The sequence below is a fragment of the Tyto alba genome, unplaced genomic scaffold (assembly GCF_018691265.1).
Source record: "Tyto alba isolate M040663 unplaced genomic scaffold, T.alba_DEE_v4.0 Super-Scaffold_49, whole genome shotgun sequence".
Classification (NCBI taxonomy): domain Eukaryota; kingdom Metazoa; phylum Chordata; class Aves; order Strigiformes; family Tytonidae; genus Tyto; species Tyto alba.
In genome coordinates, this window is record NW_024881325.1 from 631801 (window position 1) to 650294 (window position 18494).

Consider the following 18494-nt stretch of genomic DNA (forward strand, 5'->3'; position numbering starts at 1 on the left):
TGTAGGATGTACAATATTGGATGTATCCAGGGAAGCTGTTTCTGATTATATATGGACCTTTTTGGTGGAGTTTAATCTACGAGCAAGAATTAAAATAACATCTAGTTGGGTTTATTATCCTATTTTCTCTGCTTGTGAGGGATTGGGATATTTTCAGTATTTTTCTATTTCATTTTCTGTGCTATTACCTGTAAGCCTAAGGTGATAAAAATGGTCATAGTGAAATACATCTTTTTACCTATTTTCTTCTATTAATGTCAATAGTCTCCTATATCCCATGACTCCTGGATATAAATTGTATTTTCACTGTATGAGAAAACACAAAAAATGCATTGGTTCAGTATGCTGTAGGGATGATTCAGTTGCGTTTCTTTTCATTTTCATGTTTAAGGATAGAAGTATTACCTAATAATAAGGCATTTTGTCTCCTCAGTGTTCCATCTGATGCTGCCAGTACATTTTGTTCCTCAAAATTTGCAGGCTTATCTATGACATGCCACTGGCAGAGCATCCTTATGCTAATAGTGAGCTAGTAGAGCAGAGTGGAAATCTGCCATCCCTCCAAACACCAGACACTAAAAATAATAGCTGATACAACTCTTCTGATATAACTTGAAATTACCTCACATCAGAGGAATACTTTGCTGCCTAGTTGTAGTCAGTAAAATATTTGCTTAAGGTTTACATTCTTTATCAATGGAGAACCCCAGCAGTCTTGCCATACTTAAGTGTTCAGTTGTATTCTTGAATCCTGAAATGGGATGAAACTGTACTTACAACTTGAGATTCCTTTATTCAGTACTTCATGTAATGCACATGTTGCATTGTACAAACCATGTCTATAGAAAAATTCAAAAGAATAATTCTCCAGGTTCCCCAGCAATCTGAGATTTGGTTGGGAACTCAGGTAGTTAAACCTCATGCTGAATGATCTATCTTTCCTTATAAATCAGTTCCACAAAACATCATTCAAAAAGTGTTATCAAAGTACAAGAAAATTGACCCTGGTTTTAGGAAATAGCAACTAGTCATCACATTTTCTGGGTCTCAGAAAACATCTACTTTTGATGCTAAGACTTTGGGGACATTATCACAAAGGAGGGGGAAGAAACCCTGCTTTTGCCATGGTAGCAGCTTTAACAAAATATTGCGTTTGTTCCCGAGGCTGCAACTAAATGGTGTCAGAATGGCAGAAAAGTCATTATAACGTTCTCCATTTTTTCTCATTACTATGGCCCTGTGAAAATGAGCTTTGAAAATGTCTGTTAAGAAAATGTTAGTAAATAGTTACAAGGTTCCTAAAATAATATGCAAGTTTTCTTAAAATTAAAAATTGAAACTCTGTATGCTTATTTGAAAAATAAATGACTTTAAAAGAAAATTTTAAAAGAAAAAAAAATTCAAAATAAAGTCTTTCATTTCTGAGAGGTATCTTTTAATAGCATCTTCACAGAGTTTATTATTTCAAAGAGTATTTTCAAGCAATCATACCAAACTAAGAATGAAACTACAGCACTTGTCCTCCCTTACAACACATACACTTTTACTATGGTTATTAAGCTTGCAAAATTGAAAAGCAGATTTTTCCTCTGGTTTAAACAATGGCCTTCTCAAAAAGTCTTGTGTTATTTGAAAGGCACTAAAGCTCAAACACCAGTTAAGATAATTTCAATACAGAAAAAGAAGTTATTTTTTTTAAAAAAGTAGCTAACATCTTTTAGAAACTTTAAGTGTCTGAAGCTCAATTGCAAGCTAAGCTGAAAAGCAGAAGTGTTTGAAAACTTGTGATGAGAGAGGCTGCTGCCATTTGCAAGCTGATAAAAACAGCAGGTGCAAAAGGAAATCTTTTAAAGTCCTATTTTGCAGAAGTACTAGGTAACCAGAAAGTATAACGTATCTAAGCAATTATTAGAATCAAACCTCTGGTTTATATTATTTCTACTACTATCATAGATTTATCTAATTTGCAGATCTAATGCGCATGAAAACCACCCAAAATTGCAGGTCAGCTTGAATAGCTGTAGTAGTTGCAGGTGTGTGAGCTACTGGAGATAAAGCATTGGTGTAATAGCAAACAAGTGCATTAACAAGGGAGAATGCCTCCTAGGGGAACCGGGGGACAAAATTTCAGCTGTGGGGTGGTGTTACGGGACAAGCTGCACCTTGAACAGCTGTGCACTGATTTGCTGGCAAGGTAAAGTTAATGAGTTGAGAACGTGGTAAAGAGCATGCAACATTAACATTTAATTTCTTGGAAAGGCTCAGTGGAGTGATTCACTTCTGTTTAAGGATGTCCTTCAAGGTTATTTCAACCTGCAGTGTGTTACTAAGCAAGTTGGGAAGAGACTAATGTGGTGTTCCTGGTCAGGTTAGTAAGTGTTGCATACTGCATCGAGACACTCACCCCACCCCTGCTTTGATTTATAGCTTATCATATTCTTGGGGTTTATTTGTTTGTCTCTCATTCTGCTGCTTGCCATTAGAGACCTTCAGAAACTTCCTGGTAAGATTTGGGCTTTTATAGGTCAGAACATTGCAGCAAAGCTCCACTGAGGAAACAGTGCTTTTATTCTCTCATCCCCAAATCACGATTACCTTTGATGATAGTGAGAGGCATTTACAGAGAGCTGCAAAAATTATTTAAATTCTTGGGAATATGATTTCATCTGTTGTCATTACTTCTCACTTCTGTTATAATCTGTTATGCTTTGAAATTGCACTGGGACAACTATAAGTGAAATAATGTCTATAAACAATGAAAATTTACAGTGTTCCATATTTTAATACATTGTCCTCTAGCTTTCAATATCTTACAGTTACTATTACTCTTTATTTCACGTTTCAACTGATAGACCACAGATATCTTTTAGTTATTTCAGTACCCAGCTCTTCCCTGCTGTGAGCTTGCCCAAGCATAAGCTTTCTCATTAGTACTATCAGTGTCTGTCTGTGCTTTTTGTGTGTCACTTGATAGGCAGAAGGCCAGTTAAGAGTGCAGGAGAACTGTGGACTCGTACTTTTAATTTTACAGTTGTTTGCTTTTTAGGATATCTTCACTGATGTGAAAGCACAGAGTATCTCAGGGTGAGAAGCCATGTTCTGTGATTTAGAATGGTCCTTGATTATAAGCAAGGCATAAAATAATGTTGTGATATATTGCTGTCTAAATACGGAGGAAAAATTAAGATAGCAATTATCTCCACTGGCAAACAGTCAGATTTTAAAGATCCTTCTGATACATCTTAAAATTAATTGAAAAACTAAACTCCATCAGACTCTTTCTGCTCATTCTTGTGCTTAATCTGACTATCTCAGTAAATGACAATGCAAGCAGTAGTGTGTTTAGTATTGGTGTTAAATATTTTTAAATCTGTTCATACAGAGAAAGGACAGTAATGTATTGTTTTATCTTCAAGGGGGACTTTTTTTCAGAACCTCTTCTTACATATTAGATCTCCAGTTCACTTTGCAGTGAAAATTTTCAATTTCAGTCTATCAAGTCATATTCTATTTATTAGAGTAACTTCTATGTTAGTTTTTCCAACCTATTCTTCAGATTATAATAGTGAAATTAAGAAAGCATGCAACTCATTTTTATGTGCTTCTTGTGGCATTAAAGGCTGAGATAACAATTCACTGCATTGTTATAGTGTTACCACAAGATTTATATGTTTTGGTTTCAGATGTAGGGAAGTGCCAGGAAGAGGTTTTTGAATAAAAAATAGCTGATTTCCAGTCAGAGTATACAGATGTGCTTTTTGATATGGAAAGGTGAAAAAATAAATATCAGTGTTGCATTTCCAAAAACTATGGTGGTCTGTTCTTGTCCCTACAATCTCTGACAAAACCTCAGATGTTTGTGATTGAAAAAACTGATACAGTACATGTACAGTGTTGTGCAAAGGCCTGTAAACCTGTCAGATTTGTACAATATCCATTAACCTTCATAAGACATCCATACAGAGAAACAGTTGCCAGAGGGATGACAGAAGGGACACTGGACAGAATATGAATTAGAACAGGATCTTTTAGAAACTTTTCTCTCAAGATTTGGATTGCATTAGTTCCTGATGCTATAGAAAGGATGTGCTTTGTATTTGAGAGTCACAGGTGAAAAACATTATGCTGCACTGGAAGAACAATGCCTGAGTGATGTAATTTTAAAAATTGTAAGCTGCTTTTTTTTTTAAGTAAATGTACAGTATAACATAGCCCAAATGCTCCAAGATCTAGGAAATATGGTAATGCATGTGATAATAACTGCAGCCATTCCCCATACTCAGTGTTCATGATGCAGATGCAATCCTCTCATAGTGGCACCAATGGGGGGAGAGTGCATTCGCCACGATGTTAATGGTCCGTGCTATAAGAAATATGATTCAAATTGAGTTGAAAATACAGCTGATACAAACCAGATTTTAAGAACATGTTATGAATAACAATAGAGGGCAAGAGTGTAAAACCAGTGGGGCTTGAATTCTCCACAGGCCCTACAGCCCACATTGCACAACACTACTGCATAGTGTCACCAAAGTGCAAATGTTTCTGTCTATTCCTCTGTGGGTTTAATGGATATTCTGTACATAACAGTTACTTCTACCACATCAGCATTTTTGTATGGAGAATGAGTACTTTACAAATCATCTAAACTTCAACTTGAAAATGAATTTTTATTTTTATTTTTATAGAATAGAAATTGTGTTCATTCACCCATTCTGGATGCCCTCAGCATAGACTAAAATACAGCTATAAAACACATATGACATTAGAACTGAATTTAATTAATATCATTTTGTGCAGCCCAACATCACCATGAAAATAGCAAATTATCACTTGAAACACTCTCCTGAAGCTTCAGTAATTTCCAGAAAACTGCTGAGCTTTGAAGCAAACCCTTGTATGTTAAGTTATTCTGATCAAAAGGAAGAACTGTTTCTAAGAACTGCTTTTGCTTTCTTTTTTTTTTTCTTACCTGTTTTATTTTTTTTAAACTGCTGTGGGTGGTATTTTGTTTTTGCCAGTTGGATTATCAAAATAAAACAACCAAAAAGTAGAGCATTAGACTATGCACCCATTCAGGAGTTTTTTGGGGGTTGGTTTGTTTGTTTGTTTTAAAGAAAAAAAACCAAACCCAAAACTGAACAAGCCATGCTCAATAGCAATGCAGATGGTGATACAAATTTCTTTGAATTTTTTTCTTTGTCAGGGTTCTTCTTTTCCATTTGGCTTATATATGGCTGCAGAAAATGTTGATAATAGTCTAACGACTGAGTAATATATTTTTAAATCTTTAGGAATAATGCTTAAAACTTTCTACAAAAAAGTTAATTAAATCATCCATCTTGAGGATAAAAAAAGATGAACAAACAAACAAGTTCATCAAGCCATACTTATTTTTTATCCTGAGCTGAAAGACTAATCTTTTTCATAACCAGCAATTCCTGTATGTGATTTACAACCTTTTGCAGGAGCACTCGATCTGCTGGTGACATAGATAAGCATAATACACATCACAAACACTACTCCAGAGGAGGGAATTCTGTCACTCCCCAGTGAACACATAGGACAAATGACAGAAGGACATTCAGAGTCATGACAAGGAGGATTAACTAAGAAGTTTGTGAAGCTGCAAGTTGTTGAGGCAAAGGATCTTTGTCAAGGTGGAGAATTTTTACTGGCTTGCAGAGTGTACAGGACCTGAGACTGTAAATTGGGTTCCTATAGCTAGAACTCTCTGTCCCTGGTACAAGATCACAATGTTTCTAAATATCATATAAATGTAGCTGTAAATTCAGAGTAGGAGCTCCTCTGATCTCTTTCAAGGTAGGGGAATAGCATGCCCTGCAGCAGGGCTAAATTAATTTCTAATAATTTAAACTGACTAGCTCTCTTCTGATCATCTTTTAATTGTATTTTCTTACCATATTTTTAAACACAGACTTTCAAATCTACCCACTAGTTATGCAGATCGTCAAAGCTTCATTTAACAGCTACACTTCTGATTTCACACCTTTAAAAAAGCAATCTGCCTGCTCAGTGGAATAGTTTGCTGAAACCATTGTGACAAGGAAACAGAGGGGCAATACAGCTTCCTCCTAGTGTAAAAGTCAAAAGGATATTTATTTGTTTCATTAGGGATATAGTGCATGTGAAAATTTAGGAAAATGAATTGTTGGGCTTCTAACATACAGCTTAAAGTTGAAGCTCTAAAAATGCAGTGGAAAGTGCATCCAGAAAAGGGCCTGAATTAGCTATATTTAATTCTAGGACTTGAAATGTCGTTGAGAAACCTAGCATCAGTGTAAGTGGTGAGTACATGTAGATGGTTGAGATGAAAACATCTAGAAAAGGCTGTCAACAAGCTAATAATCAGTACTTGAAAGACACGTTGACAACTGATCAATTTACTTGGCCTGTGACTTACAAATCATCAGCAGCAGAGAGCTTCAAGGTCAATAATCCAAGAGTTTGTAAAAATTGTGTCAGAACTTGAATCTATCTTTACAATAGCAAAAATATCTGTGGGGAAGACCGAAACTGAACACCACAAGCTCTGTAAAGTACATTTCCTTGACCACAGAAATGGATTAAATGATAATTCTATCTGGTTGACTGACTAGTATGCAGGCTTTACCTCAATATCTAGAACAGTAATGGGGAATATAATGAAGTGCTACTACCAAGGGAAACTGGAAAGAAAGAATCCTTCCTATTTTAAGATAGCACTTGGGTGCTCTTTTATTCTGTTAGTGAAAGCCCCCATCCACCAGAGATTTAGGAGGCTAAGCTTTATGGGATAAATGTTGGAGGTCTACCTTTTCATTATGCTTTGGATCAATGAAATACATAGAAACTTTTTGGCCCAGCTAAGAATATATGAGACCAGAGCTACTTCAAAAAAGTTAGGCATTACATCCACCTGTCCCCCTCCCCCAGCTCCCATTAGAAATAGATAGATCATCTTAAATGTGACTGTAATATGATAATGACAATTTACAACTTTTAAGATCTAATTTTGGGGGGTTGATATTAAAATTCAAGTGACAGTTATAGACAACCAAAATAGGTTGGTTTTTGCTGTGTAGTTATGTAATAAATGCAAGGAAAGGTATCTAGCAAACTAACTGCAGAAATTCCCTTTGGATAAACAATTGTTTGGAAAGGAACTGTTTGGCTGTAGTTATATGATCTAGGGATAGAAATTCTAATAGAAGCAGCGATAGCTAAGGAAGTGGCTGAAATCCAGTTCGAGAGTCAACATCTCAGGCGATCCTTAACTAGCAAAACTTTCATGGCTCTGAAGGAGGGAGAGCCTTACGGTTGCTAAGAGTCTCTGACAGGCTGAAAATAATGAGGCAGGGAACCATGGTCACAAACTACATCAGTGGATGTGGTAAATGTTGGTATACAAAAAAATTTATGAAGGGACAAGGAAGGTCTGTTCCCAGAAGTATTTCTAGATTTGTTCCTGCTGTAGGTTTAAATATGGGAAATGTACAGCAGCTGGGGAGACAATGTTGTTTAGGACAGTCTCTGAATCCAAAACAGACTTCTGTTGGCTCTGAGGGAAACACTATAGCAAATTGGGAAGAGAGTTGGGCAAGCCTTTGGAGAAATTGCATCAAAGAAGTATAAACACTATTCAAATTGCATCATTCGTTTTTTTTTTTTTAAGTCAAGAGAAGGAAGGGAGAGCAGAAAGAAAGAGCAGGATCTAGTTACATAGAGATTATACAAAACTGCTTGAAAGAATTATGAAAATCCTTACTCATTGCTGCAATAGATGATTGCTGGACATTGTAGCAGGCTCAAAATATTTTTCACCTTAAACTTTAGAAGTGAATACCTGAAAATGGCATCTGAAGGGCAACAAAAAAAGTTGCTTTCATAGCAAGATAAGGCATGAGGTAATTTAAAGTGATGGTCATCTGTCAGGTTGAGACATTAACTTGGAGGGTGCTCCACCATATGTCACACTCAGACTGGTTTTCCCAGATGATACGCCGGTGTATGCTGAAAAGTTTTAAACAGGAACTGATACATATAGTGTATTAAAAGTTTATGGCTGTCACTCTACATTCAACATTGACTTACGCAAGAGGAATTTTCCTTGGACATAGGATAAATTCACAAGCTGATGACTTTGCATTTTTAAGGGGTAGAACTGGTGAAGATTTGTTGAAATCTGAGGAATTATGAGCTACATTTCATTCAAATGTATGAGCTGAAACAGACTGCCATCCAGATATGTGTGAGGCCAGCCATGAACTGTAGGGATAAAGAAGTTTGACAAATACCCATGCAAATGCAGAGGTCTCTTATTATTTGCAGAGTTAGATTGTGAGTGTACACATCCATGTGAATGGATGACAGAAGCAGTCACTTCAGGGAGGGGGGGGAAGTGGTGGGTGCACGGTTGTTGGGTGAGTGGGGGTGGGAAGGGACATAGGAGAAAGAAAACAAAATTCACTTCAAGCTAACAGGAAAGAGATCAAGATGTTTGACTAGGAATATTGCCTCCTGTTTGTATCCTAATAGCCTTAAGAAAACACAGCTGATGATAGATAAAGAGGACAATATCAAAGAAATTCTAGAAATACTTCTCTAGCTAAAAGGATGAGACCACAGGCTAACTCTTCTATCCCTTTTAAGGCAGAGTATGTATATTTTCAGTATGATCATGTCTTTCATTTTTGCATATGTCAACTGGTGCTCTGTAAAGGTTACAGTTTAGAAAAAAAAGTTCAGACATGTTCATCACTTCATATGACATCTTCATAAAACCTGATTACTACAACTGTACTTGTTTAGTGTTAGAATTAAGAGGTCTGGTCAACTTCATTCTGAGTTATTCCAAGAGATAACTTGCAATTTATATTTCAGTGCTCAGATTAGCCACATAGTGTCACCCTAGACCGTCAAAAAGTCTAATACAAGGCATTCTGCCTAATCACTAGCTTTGAGTAGTTATACTGGAAATAGTCTGGAGAAATGTTACTACTTCTAAATAAATTAATCAAGCTTCTCAGGGGAATCTATTTCATCCTGTGTGACACACCTGTACCCAGAATCTAGCCATCTTCAGCTGTTCCCGAAATTTTGGACAAGAGCTATCTGCAATGCTTCATGCTAATTGTCATCAGCAAAGTGCATTTTTGGTAGTTCCTTTCTGCTTGAAATCCTGACCTCTATACTTTTCATATCTAAAGAGAAAGTGCCAAGTCCAATGTTTTGTATTGCTAGTGAGTACGTGTCAAAAGCATATTTTCCCAAACTTTTGAAGTATAATTTAGAATCTAAAGGCATACGTATGTTTCAGAAAAAAATCTGTTGAGTTACACCAGTGATTCTTAAAAAGAAGTCCCAAAGCAAAACGTCATATTTGACTTCCTTATCCTTGGTTTCTGAAAGTATTTGGAATAGAAATCAATTTATATTATTGGGCTTACATTTGCCCCATATGGCTTTCATATTAAATAAAGTTTGTGATGTCCAGATTTAGACCTAGAAAATACAGAAGTCTTGAAAGTGTGATTATTTTTAAACTACAAGTTTTTAAAAACATAAAGCAAAGTTACAAAGCTTGTTTGAGATCATAGAACGGTTTGGGTTGGCAAGAACCTTAAACGTCATGTAGTTCCAGCCCTCAAGAAAGGACCTAAATCAAAAAATACTGGAAAAGCTTCCTCCAAAGCTTCCTTCCACAATAGTGGCATTAAAATCCGGCTGCAGACAGAAGGTGATGGACATCTGGATGTGGTGTGAATTGAGATCCAAAGCCTATCCTCACTCTCCACAGAAGATTAATTATTAAAATTACTCCCAAGAGATACTACTTTAAAAAGTAACAGACACTTGTAGTTAAGGTAACTGGTAGATAACAGATAACGCCTAAGACACATTTGATAACAATAGCTGATAATGAACAATTAATCACCAGGTATATTTAAGATGGTGGTTTTGACCATATTTCATTTGTGGCCTATTGCATCTGCTAAATTAATGAGAAGATTAAATTCTTGGTATTTTACATTGCAGGGTCCCATTCAGAGCCGTTACTCACTACCAGGCTACAAAATGAAGTGACAATTTCAAAGTGATTATTTATAAAAAGAGTTCACTAAGCTTCAGTTTACCTTTTGAACAAGTCCACTCTTTTGACAAACAGTGCTATATTAAAATAAATTAGTTAAGATCAAATCTGACTCAGGGGTTCCAAACTATGGGTAATGATGGATGTGCAGTTTGCTTTCTCAAAATATTTCCTGGTAGTCATAAAAAGTCTGGATTTTGCTAAATATGCCTTAATTACTGGCTATATGCTCAAGGAAATAAAACAGTGAAATTGGTTCAATCAATTTGGGTGAAGTCAGAGAAAGCTCTGTTAACCCATTCATTCATTTTTACAAATATAAGTGAAATAATGATGCCATGGAAATATGAAGTCACCTTTAACTTGTTATTTTGGGCTGCTTTCCCGTTGAAAAATATTGATAGTGATGATTGCTAGAATTTAAATAGAACTTTTTTTTTTTCTCCTTTCAGCAATAAACCCACTCTCTTCTTTAATAAACAATCATGTTATCATGTGTACATTACCAGTTCTGTTCTAATTGCTCCTAAAAAAGCCAAGAGGCGGCAAAATAGTGAGCTACTGGGTTGCTGAACTGTGCTACAAACACAAATGAAATTATAATTTTTTAGCATGTCCCAGAAGTTCCAAAATAATTTGATCAAAAGCCTGCTGCAAAATTCAGATTTACTTTGTACTATATCTTTTTCCTTGGGGACTAGCCTGTAACACCAGATGAAAGAGGAATTTAAGGATTTTGCAGGCTGGTGTTTGTTTTTTTTTTATTATTTATTTGTTTGTTCTTCTTTAGTGGGTTTGAGATTTTTATTTTAGTTTGGTTTTTTGAGGTTTTGGATTTTTTGTTCCCTCAGATGGGATATTTTTGGTGAAAGGAAGTCATGTGTGTATTGAGTTTGTAAGGGCAAGGGCAAAAGACCAGTGAATGATAGTTAACTGCACTACTGATGCATACACCACAAAAATATATACTTGAAGTCTGTTGACATGAAGTTCAACTCTGAAAAATATACTTGGAAAACTGGAAGATCTTCAAATGACTGTGAAAATCTTCTTATGTTCCTCTACTTGCTGTCAATCCCACCAATTTCTTGCTTTTTTCTCAGCATCCCTGAAATGCCTGCTCCATTTTCATTTTCCACTCTTGCCTGAGCAGCCTCCTTTTCACCAAGGCTCACCTCAGAACCCACAGCTCCTCCTCGCCTCAATTCCTCTCTGTTCAGCTCCTGCTTGCGTGGCTGCTCCCTGAGTGTCACACTAGACCCTCTTATTCAGGGACTGGGCTGGGCTTTTGTTGAAAATGACTTTTTAAAAAGTCCTTTGGTAAGTCCTAACCACACTGAGATTTCTGGGAACAGTGTGTGCAAAGTCTGAAAAGCAGGCTGAGAGGTGCAGGGAGCTCTACAGGGACTGGCTTGTCCCCAGAAATTGTGCCTTCACTAATCTTGCCTCCTGCATGCACAACCTTCCTTCACGGTATATCTTTACATTCTTCCATTCTATTGATTCTAGATGAATAAATTAAGAAATTGCAGTTACATAAGACTTAAATCATTATGGGCTGGCTAGTGTCTGAAAGTTTATGGACTAGATATAGCAATGAATGGGCTATCAAGTTCACCCATAAACTAATGTGAAGTATGGAGGGAAAATGGAGCACATAGATTTCAAATACCTAGGAGCATGCATGTCCTAAAGACCATTCATCAGCTCAGGAATTCCACGTGAGATTAAGATGTCACTAGATGCATCTTATGCAAGGCATTAGTATAGTTTGTTACTAGAATTGGGTTTCACATAACATGAAACCAGTCTTTTGTATAAATTAGACCTACACTCACATTATTTGGTAGGAGTGCTACTGTTTATAAAGAAAGATTTCAGGATGTGCTTTGGTTAAGTAAATGAATGAGCTTTGATAATAGTTGGCCTTTCCTAAATTGCTGGAGTGTTCAACCTGCTGTCCTCAGATTTATTTGGTTTGGTTCTTTTGCATCCTGTCCAGACAAGCAGACTGAGCAACCCTGATCTGTAATTAATATACACACCAAAAAAAGTGTCATTTAGTAAAAACAAATAAGAAAACCTCGCTACTGGGAGAAAATTCTGAAAAAATTAGGAGTCTCTTACTTATGTTTGTATGCCTTATACTTCTGTCTCATACTTTTATGTCCCTTCCTAAAGCACAGACATAATTCTCTTCTTCCCTGACTGCTGGTTAATAAGAGTTAGTTAATATCAATAACAGTATCAAATTGGAGATAAGCCAGGAAGCATTTGCAGTCAAATGTGATATACAATAACAATGCCACTTATAAAAATGGAAATTCACTCTAAGGCTTGAGAGATATTAACTTATATAATAGCCTCTTGTGCAGTATTCATCTTCCTTAGAGTAATTAAAAAAAAAAAAAATTAAGGCTAAAGGCTACAATATTGAAAAACACAAACTAAATATCCCTACAAGCTGTGCAGTGTGTTGATTTTTAACATACCAGAAGAAATATTGTTCCTTTTCATTAAGTGTGCCAACATAAACACCTTAGCCTATTAAAATCCCTGCTGCTATAAAACACATTACCAGGAAACATTATCTTAAAGACAAAAAGAAAGAGAAAAGAAAAAAGTGAGAAAAGAAAAGCAAATTCAGAGTCAGTAAAACACCCTTCTGATGAAACTAGGAAAAAACATATCTCCTGGGAATGTAAACAGGTATTTTTTGCTATAGATGTTAAGCACAGAGCTAAACCATCTTCAAGTAGATACGGTACTACCTTCACAGCAGTAAATGTATGTCATCAGTCTGGTTCATGAGTTCCAATCAATTCTTGTCAGCATATTGTAATGGGTTATCAGAAATGTTCTAGTCGTGGTAATTTTATGCTTGTGAGAATTCTTTAAGAGACATTCCTGATTTTACAGCTAAAATAGAAGTGGATCTTCTTTACACTACACTACACACAAAGGCCCAAGCCACCTTTTCACTGTGGTCACACCTCCTGTAGCCTGTCCAAGTATTGTAGAGTTTGGCGAAACCCAGATGGCTTCAATGAAGCTCAGGCTGTGCAGAAATGAAACTGCTGGATTTTATCTGTCCCTTCACACAGTGATGCTAGGCTGTTTTTGTAAATGACATGATTGTCCACTTTACTGTTCATTCTGTTGCCAGTCTGAGATGCGTCAAAGACCTGAAGATTACCAGTCTGTACCAATAACTTCTTTTGCATTTAATTCTGAGTGCTATTCATCCAAACAGATGTGGCTCTCTGCTCACTCAGTAACGTTGTTATTATGGATGAATTAGGAAAAATATAGTACACTTTTCCTTCAGGGTTAACCTTACAAGACTGTCAAGACTACATCTAGATCTGAATATGTTAATTTAACCCCATTTCTCTTGTAAGTTATGGTAGCTATTACACCTAACTGTGGTACTTGCTAACCACATCTCCTGGTAAAATCAAAGTACTACTTCCTATCTTTAGTGCTCTAATCAGATTTTCTGTCAGATGTTGCTGACTATTAGAAGTATCTTTACCTCTAGGGCCATACAAACCACTGTCAGTACTGCAGGCTACACTTGCTGAACAAAAATGTAGTTCAGGCAGAAACTTCTTTAAGCCAAAACATTACGAAGGGAGGTATGGCAAAAGGCATCCTAGTTTCTGTCTACCACTTGTTTGGTTACTTTCTACTTCTGTATTGATACTTTGGTGATCTCCTGAGTATTTGTTTCCAGGATGTAAACCCATCCCCTGTTAAAAAGGGTACGTGCCTGGATATCTCAGAGCCCTACTAAAATTGATCCTAGCAACAGAAATTATAAACTACCTATATTTGTCTATTTTTAGATTTATAGACTTATTAAGGATTGTTTGCACTTTCTATTCATTTCTGTTTCAGTGGATTTCTTCAATTACAATTTAATTTGATACTCTTTGGAGAATTTAATAATATCATTTATTGTACTAGTGATGCTCACACAAAGCAAAAGAACCAAGCATGCTGGAAACAAATAAATGAAAAACCACAGTCCCTAGCTTAGAATAACTCAATAGGCAACTTATCCAACTTAATTATCGCAACTCTACAATTGTATTTAAACAAGTTTTAACACCATAAAACCTACCCTTTCAGTTAGACTCCAGGCCTGAAGATTTTACAGCTGCTTAATGAGTGGTTAACTTACCAGCATATAGGGAAAGAATATCCCTCAAGAATACCCTTATCATTGTAGTGAAATGTTTTCTGTAGCTACTGTAGATCTGTAAATTCTTTCTTCTTTATTTTGGCAATCCACACTAACTGATAGATAAAAGCACTATTTCCTTCAGTGTCATCCTTTCTATCAAGTTTGTTTCCATCTCTTCAACATTACCACGCGGCTACCCTAGGTGCAATATCTAGGTGATCTAGACATGTTTTCTCTAAGCAGCTGCTGATGAAAGGAGAAGAATTTGAATAGTCACTCTAATTTTTTTTTAAATTATAAAATAGCCATAATGTAATATCCCTTCGAATAATGCAAAAAAATCAAAGTAAAAGCACCATCTAGGGACAGCAATTGTATAACATCTTTGTTCTCTTGTAAACTGGGGCAATTCCATCCCAAATATAATTAAAATAATTTGATTGTGCTATATATTTATTGTCGTTAATTTCAGCATAGATTTATAATCCCCTCTACTCATCCTATTCTAAGGATTATATATTTGTAAATATAAATCAGTCAGTCAAGTGCAGAAAATTATTTCAGATTTATATCTTCAACAATTCTCTGAGGACAAAAAAAATCCTGCAGTTCATGATAGGAGAGTATGTGTTCGGCATCATAGTTGTTTCCTTAGAAACAAGGTATCACATGATGCACAGTGCTAGTGGAGCATGCTCGACGCATAAACAAATCAGGTTAATTTTTCTTCTTTTGTTCTAAAATCCACCCCAGCTTTCCTGCTGTCAACTGCAGCATGAGAGCTGCCTGATATGCCTCATATATAGAAGCACGGTACAGGTGATTGGCAGTGTTGTGTACCGCTAGTGCTAAAATCTTGATTAACGTGGAACAAAACAACATGCACTTTTTCCTGTGGGAAAGTTCAGCCTCCCTGTATGTAGACTTTCAAAAGAAATCTCAGCAAAATGAATTTCACCCAGTAAGAGGGGGAAAAAAATAGCCAAATGACAGATCACAACATCAAGCTATTATCTGTCAAAACAGATAAACCAGAATTTTTCTTCATCATTTCAATTCTGTTTGTGAACTGTTTCCTTTTCCTTTTTTATATCGTCTGTATTCTGACAGTACTGTAATTGAAAGAAAGAAAAACCCCAAACATTAGATGAGGAAATAATCACAAAAAAAACCCCACTCTATCTTTGCAGGATTTTTTTTTATTTATTTATTTTAATATGTTTTTAGAAAGGAAATCACTGCTTTAAGATGGAAAAAGAATCTGATCTCTGCACTGCAGCTCTGTTGGTTGGCACTTGTACCTAACAGTGTGTCTTGAATACATGATGAGCCATTCACAGACTCCCACAGGCTGATGGAGTTTAAATCTGAATTTATTCAAGTCCATACCCAATCTGATTTCCCTAAAGAATAAGACCTCTGTTGGAGCTCACTTGAATCACACTTGTTTTTCGTTGCTAAACTGAGGTAGATGTTTCTGTCAGTCTTTTAGAAATAGCCAAAACTGGGACCCTATATACATATATATGTATAAAATATTATTTACATATGAATTTATATATACATATATGTTAAAAAATAAATATTTTTTAAAACCCCATAGTACTGAGGTTAGAATCCTTCTGTCCCTGGTTAATGACTGGTGGTGTTGCTGACCTACACTCTTTCATAACTCTTAACATTGCCATACCATATGCTTGGATCATAAGAAGGAACTCCTGAAAATGTTTTGTTTTACTTGAAAAATAATTATCCCTTTTCTTGAACTTTTTGTTGTTTAGCTCTTCCTTAGAGCTTAAAAGTATATGCTCTCCAACTGCATGCAAAGTGCATAGTTTTATAGATTAAACTAGATGTCAGAAGTAAAGTAATTGGAGAAAACTCTTTGTTCCTTTCTTCTTATCCCCAGTAGCCTAACCACAAGGGCTTTCATATTCAAAGGCAATTGAACATGCTGAGAAAGAGAAAAACTGGAAACTTTGGTACTGCATAATGCCCACAAAGGAGGGAGTTGCAAGAAGGTTACAAGGCTCAGTGTAGTGACAATTCATCAGATGTCTATGTACTTGCTTCACGGGGGTCCTCATTTTGTAGTACAAGCTATAGCCGTTGCTATTCTTTACAGCTCAGTAAGATTACAGTGTAAGCTGGGGAGCACCATGAACTATTAACAGAAGCAGCATTTCCTTTTTTGTTTGACATTGTATTCTCAGATTCATGAACCATATTACTCCAACAGTAGGACAATCAGGTAAATGGCCCCAGTAGCATGGCTTTATGAAAGGCAGGTCCTGCTTGACTAACTTGATCTCCTCCTATGTCAAGGTGACCCGCTTAGTGGATGAAGGAAAGGCCGTTGATGTTGTTTGCCTAGACTTTAGTAAAGCCTTTGACACCGTTTCCCACAGCATTCTCCTGGAGAAACTGGCTGCACATGGCTTAGGCAGGCGTACCCTTTGCTGGGTCAAGAAACTGGCTGGATGGCCAGGCCCAAAGAGTTGTGGTGAATTTGGTGGCCAGTCACAAGTGGTGTTCTCCAGGGCTCAGTATTGGGACCAGTTCTGTTTAATATCTTTATCAGTGATCTGGACGAGAGGCTCGAGTGCACCCTTAGTAAGTCCACAGACACCACCAAGCTGGGCAGGAGTGTGGACCTGCTGGAGGGTAGGAAGGCTCTACAGAGGGATGTGGACAGGCTGGAGCGATGGGCCAAGGCCACCTGAATGAGGTTCAGCAAGGCTCAGCGCCGGGGCCTGCACTTGGCTCACAAGAGCCCCATGCAATGCTACAGGCTTGGGGCAGCGTGGCTGGAAAGCTGCCTGGTGGGAAAGGACCTGGGGGTGCTGGTCGACAGCCCCATGAATAGGAGCCGGCGGTGTGCCCAGGTGGCCAAGGAGGCCAAGGGCATCCTGGCTTGTACCAGCAATAGTGGGGCCAGCAGGATTTGGGAAGTGACCGACCCCCTGTACTCGGCACTGGTGAGGCCGCACCTCGAATACCGGGTTCAGTTCTGGGCCCCTCACTACAAGAAAGACCTTGAGGTGCTGGAGTGTGTCCAGAGAAGGGAAACGGAGCTGCGGAAGGATCTGGAGCACAAGCGCTGTGAGGAGCGGCTGAGGGGGCTGGGGGTGTTTAGCCCGGGGAAAAGGAGGCTGAGGGGAGACCTTATCACTCTCTACAAGGACCCAAAAGGAGGTTGTAGTGAGGTGGGGGTCGGTCTGTTCTCCCAGGCGACAAGGGATAGGATGAGAGGAAATGGCCTCAAGTTGTGCCAGGGGAGGTTTAGATTGGATATTAGGAACAATTTATTTACTGAAAGAGTCATCAGACACTGGAACAGGCTGCCAGGGAAGGGGTTGAAGTCACCATCCCTGGAGGTATTTAAAAGGTGGGTAGGCATCATGCTTAGGGACATGGTTTAGCAGTGGACTTGGCAGCATTAGGTTAATGGTTGGACTTGATGGTCTTAAGGGTCTTTTCCAACTTCAACAATACTATGATTCTATAACAACCCAGGTCATTGATGGGCCAAGGAGACATTCAAATGAAATGAATGGAAGAAAATGCATTTAGGTTTGTCACAGCCAGCAACCCACACTAAGATCATCAAACATTGTTTTTTACTATCCCATATAGTTCTTTCTATTCTATAAGCAGACATGACATATGGGATAGAAGGAGCTCTGTCTCAATAAGCTATGTCTCAATCAAAAACAATGCTTCCATTTTTTGATTGAAAGTACAGGAAACTAAAGAACCAGATGATACACTGCAAAGCCTAGCAATAGCTAAATGAATACTGCAAAGGTCAAGGACTACCATATTCCTTTGCATATCCTAAACTGACCAGATAACCCAAAACATAGCCAAAAATATTTTGAAAGTAAAAATAGAGCTAGAAGAAGCATTTGGGAGGCAGTGATAATGTTTGTAAGAAAAAAATACTTATTCTAATAATCCTACCAGACTGAAATATCCTAATAAATTTCAGCTAAAAAAGCAAGTTGTACTCCTTCCACCACAAAATACAAGAAAAAAAAAAAAAAACACCAAAAAAAAAAAAAAAACAAACACAAAAATGAAAACAGTATCCTAGAATTACTAAGAGAGAAATAAGTATATTTATCACAAATGTGGATACTGAAATTCCACCACAGCCTCCTGTTGTGGGTGCTGTAATTCATACTGTTTCTGGTTATGAAGCAGGCTGTG

General features: G+C 37.2%; 1 long non-coding RNA gene across 1 annotated transcript; it reads right to left on the reverse strand.

Annotated features, from left to right (window-relative positions):
- Positions 1–470: 470 nt before the first annotated feature.
- Positions 471–17022, reverse strand: LOC116962365. The gene is made up of 3 exons (XR_004407533.1): positions 16912–17022; positions 6614–6616; positions 471–481 (listed from the first exon to the last, which is right to left on the reverse strand). It is a non-coding gene; the product is annotated as an uncharacterized LOC116962365 (long non-coding RNA).
- Positions 17023–18494: the final 1472 nt, after the last annotated feature.